General features: G+C 39.7%; 1 long non-coding RNA gene across 1 annotated transcript in view; it reads left to right on the forward strand.

Moving 5' to 3' along the window:
• Positions 1-16,422, forward strand: part of LOC103892008 (uncharacterized) — a 76,492-nt gene that overhangs the window by 20,348 nt on the left and 39,722 nt on the right. The window contains exon 3 of the long non-coding RNA XR_656250.2: positions 8,666-8,703. This is a non-coding gene — a long non-coding RNA (uncharacterized LOC103892008). The remainder of the gene's footprint in view (positions 1-8,665; positions 8,704-16,422) is intronic.

Genomic DNA, 16,422 nt, shown 5'->3' on the forward strand with positions numbered 1-16,422 from the left:
TGATAGACTGCTAGCAAGACTAATAAAGAAGAAAAGAGAGAAGAATCCAATAGATGCAATAAAAAATGATAAAGGGGATATCACTACTGATCCCACAGAAATACAAACTACCATCAGAGAATACTAGAAACACCTCTATGCAAATAAACTAGAAAATCTAGAAGAAATGGATAAATTCCTGGACACATACACCCTCCCAAGACTAAACCAGGAAGAAGTCGAATCTCCGAATACACCAATAACAGGTTCTGAAATTAAGGCAATAATTAATAACCTACCAACCAAAAAAAGTCCAGGACCAGAAAGATTCACAGCCGAATTCTACCAGAGGTACAAAGAGTAGCTGGTACCATTCCTTCTGAAACTATTCCAATCAACAGAAAAAGAGGGAATCCTCTCTAACTCATTTTATGAGGCCAGCATCATCCTGATACCAAATCCTGGCAGAGACACAACAAAAAAAGAGAATTTTAGGCCAATATCCCTGATGAACATCGATGTGAAAATCCTCAATAAAATACTGGCAAACTGAATCCAGCAGCACATCAAAAAGCTTATCCACCACAATCAAATCGGCTTCATCCCTGGGATGCAAGCCTGGTTCAACATATGCAAATCAATAAACGTAATCCATCACATAAACAGAACCAATGACAAAAACCACATGATTATCTCAATAGATGCAGAAAAGACCTTCGACAAAATTCAGCAGTGCTTCATGCTAAAAACTCTCAATAAACTAAGTATTGATGGAATGTATCTCAAAATAATAAGAGCTATTTATGACAAACCCACAGCCAATGTCATACTGAATGGGCAAAAACTGGAAGCATTCCCTTTGAAAACTGGCACAAGACAAGGGTGCCCTCTCTCACCACTCCTATTCAACATAGTATTGGAAGTTCTGGCCAGGGCAATCAGGCAAGAGAAAGAAATAAAGGGTATTCAATTAGGAAAAGAGGAAGTCAAATTGTCCCTATTTGCAGATGACATGATTGTATATTTAGAAAACCCCATCGTCCCAGCCCAAAATCTCCGTAAGCTGATAAGCAACTTCAGCAAAGTCTCAGGATACAAATCAATGTGCAAAAATTACAAGCATCCCTATACACCAATAACAGACAGAGAGCCAAATCATGAGTGAACTCCATTCACAATTGCTACAAAGAGAATAAAATACCTAGGAATCCAACTTACAAGCGATGTGAAGGACCTCTTCAAGGAGAACTACAAACCACTACTCAATGAAATAAAAGAGGACACAAACAAATGGAAGAACATTCCATGCTCACGGATAGGAAGAATCAATATTGTGATTGTCACAGTATAATGCCATACTACCCAAAGTAGTTTATAGATTCAAAGCTATCCCCATCAAGCTACCACTGACTTTCTTCACAGAATTGGAAAAAACTACTTTAAAGTTTATATGGAATCAAAAAAGAGCCCACATAGCCAAGACAATCCTAAAACAAAAGAACAAAGCTGGAGGCATCATGCTACCTGACATCAAACTATACTACAAGTCTACAGTAACCAAAACAGCATGGTACTGGTACCAAAACAGAGATATAGACCAATGGAACAGAACAAAGGCCTCAGAAATAACACCACACATCTAAAATCATCTGATCTTTGACAAACCTGACAAAAACAAGAAATGGGGAAAGGATTCTCTATTTAATAAATGGTGCTGGGAAAACTGGCTAGCCACATGTAGAAAGCGAAAAGTGGATCCCTTCCTTACACCTTATACAAAAATTAATTCAAGATGGATTAAAGACTTAAATGTAAGACCCAAAATTATAAAAACCCTAGAAGAAAACCTAGGCAATACCATTCAGGACATAGGCATGGACAAAGACTTCATGACTAAAACACTAAAAGCAATGGCAACAAAAGCCAAAATAGACAAATGGGATCTAATTAAACTAAAGAGCTTTTGCACAGCAAAAGAAACTATCAGCAGAGTGAACAGACAACCTACAGAATGGGAGAAAATTTTTGCAATCTACCCATCTGACAAAGGGCTAATATCCAGAATCTACAAAGAACTTAAACAAATTTACAAGAAAAGATCAAACAACCCCATCAAGAAGTGGGCAAAAGATAGGAACAGACACTTCTCAAAAGAAGACATTTATGCAGCCAACAGACATATGAAAAAATGCTCATCATCACTGGTCATTAGAGAAATGCAAACCACCATGAGATATCATCTCATGCCAGTTAGAATGGAGATCATTAAAAGTCAGGAAACAACAGGTGCTGGCGAGGATGTGGAGAAATAGGAACACTTTTACACGTTGTTGGGAGTGCAAATTAGTTCAACCATTGTGGAAGACAGTGTGGTCATTCCTCAAGGATCTAGAACTAGAAATGCCATTTGGCCCAGCAATCCCATTACTGGGTATATACCCAAAGGATTATAAATCATGCTGCTATAAAGACTCATGCACACGTATGTTTACTGTGGCACTATTCACAATAGCAAAGACTTGGAACCAACACAAATGTCCATCAATAATAGACTGGATTAAGAAAATGTGGCACATATACACCATGGAATACTATGCAGCCTAAAAAAAAGGATGAGTTCATGTCCTTTGCAGGGACATGGATGAAGCTGGAAACCATCATTCTCAGCAAATTATCACAGGACAGAAAACTAAACACCACATGTTCTCACTCATAAGAGGGAGTTGAACAATGAGAACACATGGACACAGGGAGGGGAACATCACACACTGGGGCCTGCCAGGGGTTGGGGGCTGGCAGAGGGATAGCATTGGGATAAATACCTAATGTAAATGACGAGTTGATGGGTGCAGCAAAGCAACATGGCACATGTATACCTATGTAACAAACCTGCACATTGTGCACATGTACCCCAGAACTTAAAGTATAATTTAAAAAAAAAAGTGTGTGGCAGTTCGCCCCTCACTCTCTCTCTCTCCTGATCCTCCATGGTAAGATGTGCCAGCTTCCCCTTTGCCTTCCGCCATGATTGTAAGTCACCTGAGGCCTCCTAGCCATGCTTCCTGTACAGCCTGTGGAACTGTGAGTCAATCAAACCTCTTTTCTTCATAAATTACTTGGTCTCAGGTAGTTCTTTATAGCAGTTTGAGAATGGACTAATACATCTTCTTTCCAATCCTTGCTATTCAAATCCTAGTCCAAGGTCCAACAGCACTGGCATCCCCTGGCAGTGTATTAGAAACACAGATTTCCAGGATCAACCACAGACCTACTGAATGAGAACCTACATCGAATAAAATCCTCAATGCACACTGAGAAGCACTGCAAGTCTGTCACTGCACCTTAATCACTGATGGAGAGAAAGGACAAGTAAGGAGCGAAGAAAGGAGGCAATCTTATTTTAAAAACTCTTACATTACAGTTGTAAATAAGTATTTTAAGTATTATTATTTTAGTAAATAAGTACTGATTTTAATAAATAGTCTAAGACTTCATAAACAAGAAAATATTTTAAAATTAAATTTTAAAATTTTTATGTAGTACATGATATGTTCCTTTTCTGTTCATTTGTTCTTTAATATATCATTGTCCCAAAATTTCTCCCAACCAATTTTGTAACCTAAGTACTAGTATGGATAAAGTAGCATATAAAATTATTCTTTTTTATTACTTTAATTAAGTTGATATAAAAATCCTGTCAGCTTTGACCTAAAGATAAGAGCATTCATATTTTCTCTTGACTAGCTACTCAGATAGCACTGCAGTGTTTATATATTATTTTCCTTTTATTTATGTTTTCAGGGTGGTTTCTGTTGTTTGTTATCACTGTTGCTGTTTTTAATATTCTCTACCAGAGCTGAGCGCTAACTTTAATCCATTTTGTTTGGTAGGAAATAAGTTGTCAAAAATCAAACTGTGTCAAGTTAATATCCAACTTCATAATTTGAGCTCCCTTAAAGTTGTAAAAAAAATTTTTAAGAATCCTTCAAAACTTTTTCAGCCTTAGGTAAGCTTAAAGAAAAACTAGAGGTCAGAATTATATGTGATAATGAACCTTGTGAGGAAATAATCTGGTCGATATAAGTACTTTGGGAATTCTAAGTACTGTGTTGGCCCTTATCCTTCTTAGCAAAGATAAGTTAATGTTTGTAGTGCTCACATGCCTGTGGCCTCAAAAACACAGTAAACAAAGAGCACAAGCCTGGAAGGGTAGAGAACTTACTTAAATTTAATTGAAGTTCTCCTTAATGTTTGCTGAAGAGCAAGAATTTCTCCAAGTTATTCAACTATTATCTATACATTTTTACTTTCAGGAAATCAAAAATGATGTGAGGACTGCACAGCTTATAAAACATATTTGTCACAGAAAATTCTATTTTTCATTGAAACTGTTGAATATTTTTATTTAAATACATATTATATAAATCACTTAATCTAGGCACTTTTTAATATATAAATTGTTCAGCATTCTATAAATGAATTCATCTGCCTTGTACAAATTATCCTGCCATAAGAGTTGGTGTGAAGGATCTCATTAGTTAGGCTTTGGGCTTAGCTTTCCACTTGAAGCCTGCTTAAAATAAAGAGTGCCCTTAGTAGAGACAATTCCAAACACACCAGAAAGCCTTGTTCTTCCACAGAATCATCACTAGGCAACTGTTATTTATCCTTAACTTGGAAAGACTTCCTTTCCAACCTAGATTACTTACCCACAATTAAATAATATTTTTAAACACCAGCTTGAAAAATAATGTGTCCCAGAGGCAGAGAGGTTAATAAGTCGACACATAAAGCAAGTGTTTCAAATGGATTTTCGGCCAAAATTGTATATTCAATATTCTAAAGTCACGGAGGATTGTTGGCTCCCCTTTTGGGCAATGGATCCAGGAAGGACCCAGCAGGGGATTTTGCTCATTGCTTTCCTTCTAAAAGTTCATATTCTTTAGGTCAAGCTATTGTTAGAACCACCATTCGGATCAAACACATTCATACAGTTTTATTTTAAGTCACCTTTTTTATTACCATATAACATGCACAAGTTTGTACAATTAATATGAATTTTCACAAAGTGAACTCACCTATATATCCAGCACAGACCAAGAAATACAACATTGCCAGTGTCCCAAAGGTCTCCGTTCTGCCCTCTCCCAGTCCTTACTCAGCCCCCACCCCTGTCCAAGGTAACTTTTAACATCGTAGATTAGTTTTGCCTATTTTTGAACTTTATGTAAATGGAATCATAGGGTATTAACTCTTTTGTATCCAGCTTCTTTTCAGCAACAATGACATGAGTTCAAGCAATTCATCAACATTACTGCATGTAACTGTAGTTCATACATTCTCCTTTCTGTGTAATATTGAAGAAATATATAACAATTTCTTTTTCTACTCTATTATTGATGACATTTGGGCTGTTTCCAGTTTGGGGCTATCATGAATCATGCTGCTACATATATAGTTTCAAAACAAAAGTAATCTAATCAGTTTAAATAAGAAAAGGTTTGGCAGATACTTTTTTCATCATTAATTTCAACTAAAAAAAATGAAGCTATTGGATTAGAGCAGAGATGAACCTTTAAATCTAACATTCTGTACTACAATATCTAAATAGCATGTCTTTCTTTTCATAAAAAGTAGTCTCTACAGAGCCAGCTCACTAGTTTCCTATTTCTGCTGTAACAAATTACCACAAATTTAGTGGCTTCAAACAACACAAATTTGTTCTCTCATCGTTCTGGAGGTCTGAGGTCCAGAACAGGTCTTACAGACCAAAATCAAAGCATTGGCAGGGCTGCATTCCTTCTCGAAGCTCTCGCAGAGAATATGTGTCTTGCCTTTCCCAGGTTGTAGAGGCTGCACATTTCTTGTTCCCTGGCCTGGCCTCCAGCCAACAATCCCATCACACTGCCAGCTGCATCTCCAGTCACATCTCTTCTGACTCTCCTGCCTCCCTCTTTCCCTTATAAGGACTCTTGTGATTACACTGGGCCAGCCTTGATGGTCCAAGATCAAGAAGATCCTTAATCACATCTTCAAGGTCCTTTTTGCCATGCAAAGTAACATATCCACGGATTCCAGGGATTAGGACATGGACATCTTTGGGCCATTATTCAGCCCACCACTCCAACCCTCTGAAGTTATTCCGCTCCCATTCCCCAGTACACTCTGTCCTTGACACCTCACCAAAGTAAAACGGTAACTCAATGTCCTTTTATTCTGTGATTTCAACTCCCAGACATTTACAATGTAAGCTCCTTGAGGAGAGGGACTGGCCAGGCTCCATGCTGTTTCCCCAGCTCCTTGAGGAAAGGGACTGGCCAGGCTCCGTGCTGTTTCCCCAGCTCCTTGAGGAGAGGGACTGGCCAGGCTCCGTGCTGTTTCCCCAGCTCCTTGAGGAGAGGGACTGGCCAGGCTCCGTGCTGTTTCCCCAGCTCCTTGAGGAGAGGGACTGGCCAGGCTCCGTGCTGTTTCCCCACCACCAGCACAATCGCGGATCCTCAGTGTGTACCCAGTAAATGTTGGTTGGTTGAGTGGAGAGGTAGCAGTCCCTACACCCTCACATCTTCTCCCTGGTAAATGAGAAGCAGCAGCATGTGACATTCAGGGACCTGGGACAGCTGCCTGCAAGTACAGTTTTATTCCATATTCTGATTTTAACCAAAACACTTAAGAGCTCTCTGTGCCTCAGTTTCCTCATCTGAAAAATGAGGTGGCTGGCAAAGGTAATATCTAGAGTATCTGGCCAGCATTAATATTCATTTTAAATAGAAACAATGCTTATGATACATTGTAAAGTGAAAAGGTCAGAATTCAAAATTCTGTAAGTTGTATGATTTAAACTGACTATAATGTTATACACCAAACAAACCTAAGATGTTAACCAAAGGAGAAACTGAGGGTATATGGAGTATACTGGCACTCTGTACTAGCTTCACAATTTTTCTGTAACTTTAAAACTGCTCTAAAATAAAAAGGTTATCTTTTTAAAGTTGCTTGGCAACAAGTCTAGATTATAAACTCCTTGAGTGCAGGCCTCATGTTCTCCCTCATATTTGTTTACACAGAACCTACAACAATACTTCATACAAAGTGCCCAATAAGCATTGAAATATAAAAAGAAACTGTTTATGTGGATTTCAGATTAGTACAGACACAGTCTCTAACACTCTTCTCAGAACTGTGAAATAAGCTTCGCTGTATGTAAAGGTAAAGGCCAACTGGGCTTGATGAAATCACTGGTCATCAAGGAATGAGATCATGGAGTAAGTCGTAAAAAGATGAATCAGAAGAGGCGTGAAAGGGACCAGAAAGGGGACATGTAGTTTGGACAGGCATATTTCATCATTTTTTATATATTTGAAAAATGAAAAAAAAATGTATTCATGATTCTCAGTGGGGATAAGGATGGATGTTGAAGGAGTGTGTATGGTGTTCATATGTACAAGTATGGGCACATATCCAAAACTGGCTGAAAATTTTGATGTTATAATTTGCATGGATTTTTAAAGTTTGAAAAACATTTGATTAAATTATTTGGTTCCCCATTAAAACCACTTTATTATTTAAAAAATTAAGCTACCTATTAAGCATCAATGATTATGAATGTTACTGTCTCCAGATCCACTGATCATCTCTAAACTGCTTGCTATGGTCTGAATGTCAGTGTCCCCAATAAAAATTCATATGTTGAAATCCTACCCCACAAGGTTGGTAGGATGGGATTAAGAAATAGGGCCTTTGGGAAGTGATGAGAGAGAAGACTTCATGAATAAGATTACTGCTCTTATAAAATGGGCCCAAGGAGGCTCATTCAACCCTTCTGCCATATGAGGATGCAATAAGAGGACATCTTCAATAAACCAGGATGTGAAACCTGGAAGCAGGTCTTCACCAGATAGTGAATCTGCCAGGCCCTAATCTTGGACTTCCCAACCTCCAGAACTGGATAAGTAAATTTCTGTGGTTTATAAACTACTCAGTAGAAGGTATTTTGTTATAGAAGTCCAAACAAACAGACTAGGATAGGACAGTGTTTATATGATCCCAGTCCTAATGAATTACCTTTATAAATGCTTAGGTAGTGATTAAAGAATTATGCATAGAAAAAGTTACATTAAGAAGACATTAAACAACTAAGCACTGTCACATTTGTGTGGCAAGACCACGGATCACATTTCTTTCTCTTTTATTTCAGTAGGCAAGTTGTATCTCTTTGATGAAAATAAAAATAATATTTAAGATGTATTTAGAGTCTATATAAAAAGATTTTTTATAGTTGGCTTGTAATTTGAGCAATTAATATTACAAATCTGTACGAATAACATATATAATCATATTTTTAAAAAGTGTTTAGAAAAGATTTCTTGATTTCTCCTCCATCTCTCCCTTCAAACCTGCTTCTTCCTTAGTTTTCCCTATCTTAGGACCACCATTCTCCCATTTGTTCAAGCCAAAATCATACAAAATCATCACTTATCGAGCCTTTTCCCTCACTTTCCTGTAAGCAGTCCATCAACAACTACTGTCAACTCTACCTGTAAAATACATCCTGAATCCATCCATTTCTCTTCATCTCCACTGTCACCACTTCAGTTTGAACCAAGGTTTTACAAACTGTAAATTGCCACTCATTGCTGAGTTATCAAATCAGTTTTGTGGGTGACAACCAGCATTTCTTCTTTTACAGTGAAAGAGAACAGAAAAATTCAGAGGGCGTCATTCACGGTAAGGGTATTGTCTCATTAATTTTTGCTTATGTATATGTGTTTATGTGTGGAGTCACCACACAAAATATGTTTCCTCCTGTGGATTGTGGAACAAAATGTTTGAAACCCTAGATTTAGGCCCACATCATTTCTCACTTGGGCTGCTTAAAACCTGGAATGCTTATTCTTGGCACAGTAAGAAGCCAAACACTTTACAATGGCCTAACGACCCAGCATAATCTTATGCCTCCTTCCTCTCCGACCACATCTTCATCTCTCATCCTCCTCCTTCATGCTCCAGTCACACTGCCTCCTTTTCACTGAACTCACCACTCTCCCCACCTCCAGGACTCTGTACTTGCTATTTCCTCTGCACAGATTGTCCTTCACAATACTTGCAGATGCCTCCTGCCTGATCTTAGTACAAGTGCCATCTCCACAAAGTCACCTGTTTAAAATGTCCCCAATTTCCATTTTCTTCTATTTATTTCATGTTACGTATTATTATCTGGAATTGTATTATGTTTCTTTTTTCAGACTTCTTTACTGCCCATCTCTCTTTGCTAGAATATTTAAGTTCTAAGAGAGCTAAGTCTTCCTTGTCTGCCTCCTTCACTGATAAATATTCAGAGCCTAAAATAAAGCCTGGTACATAATGCATACTGAATAAATATTTACTTTTTACTTTTTATTATTGAATCAATTTTTTTTATTGACTTCCTGACTGGTGACTTACTAAATGTGAAACACTACGCCAGACTTAGGAGTTGAAGATGAAAGACACACTCTACACAGCATCACTTGATTTGCTTTCCCTTGTTCCTTATCTCTTTCTTAGTCCGTTTGGGCTGCTATCACAAACTGTCATCAAGTGGGTGCTCATAAATAATAGAAATAAGTAACAGAAATTTCTTGCAGTTCTGGAGGTTGACAAGTCCAACATCAAACCTCCAGCCAATCTGCTGTCTGAGGACTCACTTCCTGGTTCACAGACAGCTGTCTTCTCACTGTAACCTCAGAGGGCAGAGGGGTGAGGGATATCTCTAAGGTCTCTTTTCTAAGGGCACTAATCCCATTCATGAACACTCCATCCTCCTGACCTAATCACCTCCCCAAAGCCCTGCCTCTTAATATCATTACCTTGAAGGTTAGAATTTCAATATATGAATTTGGGGGGGATACAAACATTCAGTTAATTGCAACTTCTATTCCCTTCCAGACTGTAAGCTCCCTGTGGGCAAAGACCCTGACGGTTTTGTTCATCGTTTATACCGTTTCCCTTGCATGGTGCCTAGAGTGTTAATTTTTTTTTTTTTTAAGTGAACGAGATCTTGAATTTGTGGTGGCCCCAATACACAGAGTTGAATAATGTTCCAGCAGGTCTCTGTTACCTAGGTTAAGCATAGAAAATGTAAACATTTGGTTTGATCTAGGGTAAGGATATTTAGGAGTTGAAGCTAATGGCTAGAAAGTCATGAAAGGGGTAGACAATGGAATGTAGACTTCTGGCTTCACTTTTTAAATAAACAGCTTAGATTCCTTTTTAAAAAAATAATGGTTCAGGCCAGGTGTGGTTGCTCGTGCCTGTAATCCCAGCACTTTGGGAGGCCAACGCAGGTGGATCACCTGAGGTCAGGAGTTCAACACCAGCCTGGCCAACATGGTGAAACCCCGTCTCTACCAAAAATACAAAAATTAGTCGAGCACGGTGGTGGACGCCTGTAATCCCAGCTACTCGGGAAGCTGAGGCAGGAGAATCACTTGAAACTGGGAGGTGGAGGTTTCAGGGAGCCAAGATCACGCCACTGTACTCCAGCCTGGGCGACAGAGTAAGACTCCGTTTAAAAAAAAAAAAAAAAGAACAAAAAGAAAAATAATGGTTCAAAGTCATATGTTTTCATTTAGAGTAGTAATTTTTAAAGAAAAAAATTACAGTACTGTTACATCTATTTTCTCACTCCATTCTTTAGAATATAAATCCTAATTAGTATTTAGTTTTGCTTATTACAAAGCTAAGGAATCATCTATATATTTCCCTACAGCATGCAGACGTCTTACTTTCCTTCATGATATGGTACCTTAGAACGGGTTCCCAAACACCAGGCCAAGTTTGTGGCCTGTTAGGAACTGGACCACACAACAGGAGATGAGCAGTGGGCTAATGAGCATTACCACTTGAGCTCCGCCTCCTGTCAGATCAGCAGGGCATTAGATTCTCATGGGAGCGCAAACCCTACTGTGAACTGCGCATGTGAGGGATCTAGGCTGCATGCTTCTTGTGAGAATCTAACTAATGCCTGATGATCTGAGGTGGAACAGTTTCATCCTGAAACTGTCCTCCCTACTACCCTGTCACATGGAAAAATTGTCTTCCACGAAATTGGTCCCTGGTGCCAAAAAGGTTGGGAACTGCCACCTCAGAGAGTCAACTGTAAAAATCAGGAATGGATCTACTATAGATAATTATCACCAATCAGCTAAAGACCAATAATGTTGCAGGAAACAAGTATGCCAGCAAAGTCACAGACAATAAACATTGTCATAATAATGTCCCCATCTGATTTCATCCTGGCCTTGACTCTCCACAAAGCCCACCAAATAATCCCAGCAGTGTACATATAGAGTCACAAAGAACACAGAAATCTTACAGCAAGTCCTGATCTCACAGCAAGTCCTAACACTGAGTCAATCAAGGTAACTGACCCATTAGTGATGGACTGGCTTCTCAAGATAGAGGATTCAGATTGGTTTTAGTGAGAGGGGACTAAATAACCTACCATTTACATTTCTGTTAATCATCTATTTTCCTTTCTGATGATTATATTTAATTGTGGGAAACAAAGAAAATGAGTTCTATATTTGGATACTATGATGAAAATATTTACATCTTTTAAATGTTAACACTAGGAAGAATATGACAAAATTCAACTTGGCTGCAAGTACAGTGGGAAAGTACATCATTAAAACTTTATCTTTTTCCCCTAAGAATGTTGAAGCATTCAGCAAATATTTATAGTTAGCCTTTTTGGCTAGGTTCATTGATTGCAACTGATACTGTCTCCTCTTACAAGTGAGGCAGATGGAGCCATAAACAAGTGGCCTCATTCAAGGGCATACAGTCACAATCAAAATTGGAATTTAGACCACCTCCAAAAACTTACACACTTGAAACTAGTATTCTGGAATTGCTGTCTGATAGGAATTTGCTCATACTCTACCATACCCTGGGCTACACGTCCCTAAACTTGATTCTAATTACCGTGTTTTCTTTGTTGTTGTTGTTTGAAACGGAGTCTCACTCTGTTGCCCAGGCTGGAATGAAGTGGCGTGATCTCGGCTCACTGCAACCTCTGCCTCCTGGGTTCAAGCAATTCTCCTGCCTCAGCCTCCTGAGTAGCTGGGATTACAGGTACACACCGCCACACCCAGCTAATTTCTTGTGTTTTAGTAGAGACAGGGTTTCACCTTGTTGCCCAGGCTGGTCGCAAACTCCTGAGCTCAGGCAATGTGCCCACCTCGGCCTCCCAAAGTGCTGGGATTACAGGCATGAGCCACCGTGCCTGGCCCATAATTACTGAATGATGGAATTTGAAAGAAAAGTGGCCTTTAATTCAACCAGTTCAACTCCTCACTTTCCAGATCAAAAAACAAAAGCCAGTAAGGTGAAAGCACTTGCCTAAAATGCTTACTAGAAGGTAATAGGGCCAGAACTGGAATCCAGGTTTCTAGAGTCCCAGATGAAAAGACTTTCTATGGTGTTATTCAAAATATCAAAGTCTGTTCTAAAGCCTGTAGTGGGCTCTGCACCCACTAGTTGCCCCATTCAATGGGGGTGGAAGGAACTAATTTCTTTGACCTCTCAGTTAAGAGAAAACACAGCAGCTTGGCCGTGGCCCCGCTTATACAGGACAGGAGGTTCTGAGATCCAGGTTGCCAATCAAGAATGAGTTTATTTATCCTGGTTGTTCCAGGAATTCATGTGACAATTTAACAAGTACTTGATAAATGTTAAAATAATTTAATGAGGCTTTTTTCTTTTTTTTTCTTTCTTTATTTATTTTTTATTATTATTATTATTATTATTATACTTTAGGTTTTATGTTACATGTGAGCAATGTGCAGGTAAGTTACATATGTATACATGTGCCATGCTGGTGCGCTGCACCCATTAACTAGTCATCTAGCATTAGGTATATCTCCCAATGCTATCCCTCCCCCCTCCCCCCACCCCACAACAGTCCCCAAAGTGTGATGTTCCCCTTCCTGTGTCCATGTGTTCTCATTGTTCAATTCCCACCTATGAGTGAGAATATACGGTGTTTGGTTTTTTGTTCTTGCGATAGTTTACTGAGAATGATGATTTCCAGTTTCATCCATGTCCCTACAAAGGACATGAACTCATCATTTTTTATGGCTGCGTAGTATTCCATGGTGTATATGTGCCACATTTTCTTAATCCAGTCTATCATTGATGGACATTTGGGTTGGTTCCAAGTCTTTGCTATTGTGAATAATGCTGCAATAAACATATGTGTGCATGTGTCTTTATAGCAGCATGATTTATAGTCCTTTGGGTATATACCCAGTAATGGGATGGCTGGGTCAAATGGAATTTCTAGTTCTAGATCCCTGAGGAATCACCACACTGACTTCCACAAGGGTTGAACTAGTTTACAGTCCCACCAACAGTGTAAAAGTGTTCCTATTTCTCCACATCCTCTCCAGCACCTGTTGTTTCCTGACTTTTTAATGACTGCCATTCTAACTGGTGTGAGATGGTATCTCATTGTGGTTTTGATTTGCATTTCTCTGATGGCCAGTGATGGTGAGCATTTTTTCATGTGTTTTTTGGCTGCATAAATGTCTTCTTTTGAGAAGTGTCTGTTCATATCCTTCGCCCACTTTTTGATGGGGTTGTTTGTTTTTTTCTTGTAAATTTGTTGGAGTTCATTGTAGATTCTGGATATTAGCCCTTTGTCAGATGAGTAGGTTGCGAAAATTTTCTCCCATTTTGTAGGTTGTAATGAGGCTTTTTTCTCTCAACTCTATCTGAACATTTTTGTTTCATTTTTAGTGAAAAAAAATAAGAACCAATTCCCTTACTATATGGTCTTAAGGATGAATAGAATGCAGATCAGAAAGAAAGGGCCTCTAGGCCACATCACAGCCAACGCAAGTGCCTGGAGCTGGATGAGCATGGGGGCAACAGTGGCACCCTTCTGGGAGAATTTTCAGGGGTACCGTGAGGTTGAATAGATAGGGTAGGGCTATAGCTATCATCGAGAACCTTAGATCTGGCTTAAGGATTTTAGACTTGGGAGTGGAGTACTGGAAGTTTTGAACAGGACTGTGACAACAATTTCAGATGTATTCTAAATGATGACTCCATCGGTAGCATGTATGATGGAGGGGAGAGTGTGGAGTTGAAGACCAATTAAAAGACTGCATGGGGCCAGGCGCAGTGGCTCATGCCTGTAATCCCAGCATTTTGGGAGGCCGAGGCCAGCAGATCACTTGAGGGCAGGAGTTCGAGACCAGACTGGCCAACATGGCAAAGCCCCGTCTCTACTAAAAATAACAAAAATTAGCCAGGTGTGGTGGCACGCACCTGTAGTTCCAGCTACTTGTTGGCTGAGGCAGGAGAATCGCATGAACCCAGGAAGCAGAGATTGCAGTGAGCCGAGACTGCGCCAGTGCACTCCAGCCTGGGAGACGGAGTGAGACCCTGACTCAAAAAACAAAAACAAAAAAAAAATGGCATGGTTGTCCAAGAGAGAATGTTTCAAAGTACCTCTCCATTTCCCCTCTGAATTCATAAACTGAAACTGGGAGCCTAACAGTCCCTGCAGCCTCCACCCCTGCTCCAGGATCCACAGCTGCTTCTGCTCCACTCTTTGAGCTTCTGCCCTTTCTTGCACCATCCGAAGACCACCTCACACAGGGAACCAATCCCACTGCAAGGCTGGGGTCTCCCCACTCCACAGTAGCCTCTAGCTAGTGGACTTCAGAGAAGGGCCTTATTCTTTAGGCCTCTTACTATCATCTCTAGACCCTTTCTCAAGCTCCTTGACTTGACAGGGCTGAGCTGACCCTATGGGGAACAATGAATCATGGGGTCATTGTTTCAGGTCAACAACCTGAAAGGGTGGTGAGGAAACCATGAGTCAGTGACCAGTCAGGAACCTGAAATATCCAGATACAAGGGGTCAAGGCAAGACATTGCATCAGAAATCCGAAAAGTCATGAAAACCACAACAGTGTGGTACTTGGACAGAGCTTTTTCTTTCTTCCAGATGCTCTCTGGGAGAAACTCTGCACAACACTGGCATTATGTTAAAAGTCTGTCACAGGCTCCACCAATTACTCTTCCAATTACTATGCCTTCTCTTTTATCATTCATGGCAAATGACTGCAGCTCCCCACATTCTGACATCACAACCCAGTGGCATCTGTCCCCTCTCCATTCCACAGCCTTATTCCTGAGTTTCCTGAGTTAGGTTGTTTTTCTATATCCCTTCACCTCTCTCTCTGATATTTATCAGGTCAGCCCCTTTATTTATCTTCCTTGTCCCAGGCCAGCCATCAGGCTTAACTATATTGCAGGTCCTTGGCCAGTTTCTCCATCACTAAACCTCTTCTGTACTCTCATTCATCTAATTTGACAATGAGAATCTTCCTTGAATGTCATTTAAATCATATTACTAAGCCTTCAAAGCTACACTTGTTCCTTCCTGATTGCCTCGTTTCAAACTAAAGCTCTTACTAATAGGATGGGAGAGTTGGAAGGAACATCAGAGATTATTTTACAGATAACAAAACTAAGACTCAGATTAGGATGCTTCTTCATGGTTACTGTAGGCTTTTAGGCACCTCACTCTTTCCAAATTGCTCTTTTCTAATTGACAATTCAAACAAAATTCTACCCTCTTGTGCCTCATCCATTCATACATCCTTTCTGTCCACAACAGTGTACTTTATACATGTATATACACCCACCTACATACATATAGAGAAGCATATATAATGAATATGTCCGTATTCAACAAAGAAAAGTCACAAAACTTTTTTTCCTTAGAGACAGGGTCTTGCTATGTAGCTCAGGCTGAACTGAAACTCCTGGGCTCAAGTGGTCCTCCCACCTCAGCCTCCCCAAGTAACAGGGACTACAGGCACGTGCTACCATGCCTGGCTCTGAGAAAAGTTGTAACTTCTTATACTCTTGATACCATGTATAGGAATTTTACTATGTTCATTTTTTCCCTGATAGGTTCCTGTCACCCAAAATGCAATATATATATATATATACATAACATTTTCTTATTTTTTCTGTTCTCTGAAGTCCCTTCCTCTTTCCTTGGTGTCATTCTTTCCAAATATCCACCTTTCCATCTTTTATCCTCAACAGAAATACAGCCAGTCATCCAGCCTATCATCCCTATTGCCTTTCCTTTTCTGTACAAGTCCCTTTTGAAAGTTCTCCACAGGTAATTTCTGCTGATATAATCCATGATCTGGTAAGATGACAAGACTAGATATGGTACTTGAATTTAGCTGGAGGTAGATGAAAAGAGAAAGGGACTATGCAGCAATGGCAGGGAGGATCTAGGAGCACTGTGCCAAAAATGACAATGGGCACAGCTACTCAAGCAGAGGGTGGTGTGCACCACCCTTAGATGAAGAGTCCAATTTTTGGGGGGGGCATCTAGGAACATCTGTCAGAAGACCAGTTACTAGCATA

The sequence above is a fragment of the Pongo abelii genome, chromosome 1 (assembly GCF_028885655.2).
Source record: "Pongo abelii isolate AG06213 chromosome 1, NHGRI_mPonAbe1-v2.0_pri, whole genome shotgun sequence".
NCBI classification, from domain to species: domain Eukaryota; kingdom Metazoa; phylum Chordata; class Mammalia; order Primates; family Hominidae; genus Pongo; species Pongo abelii.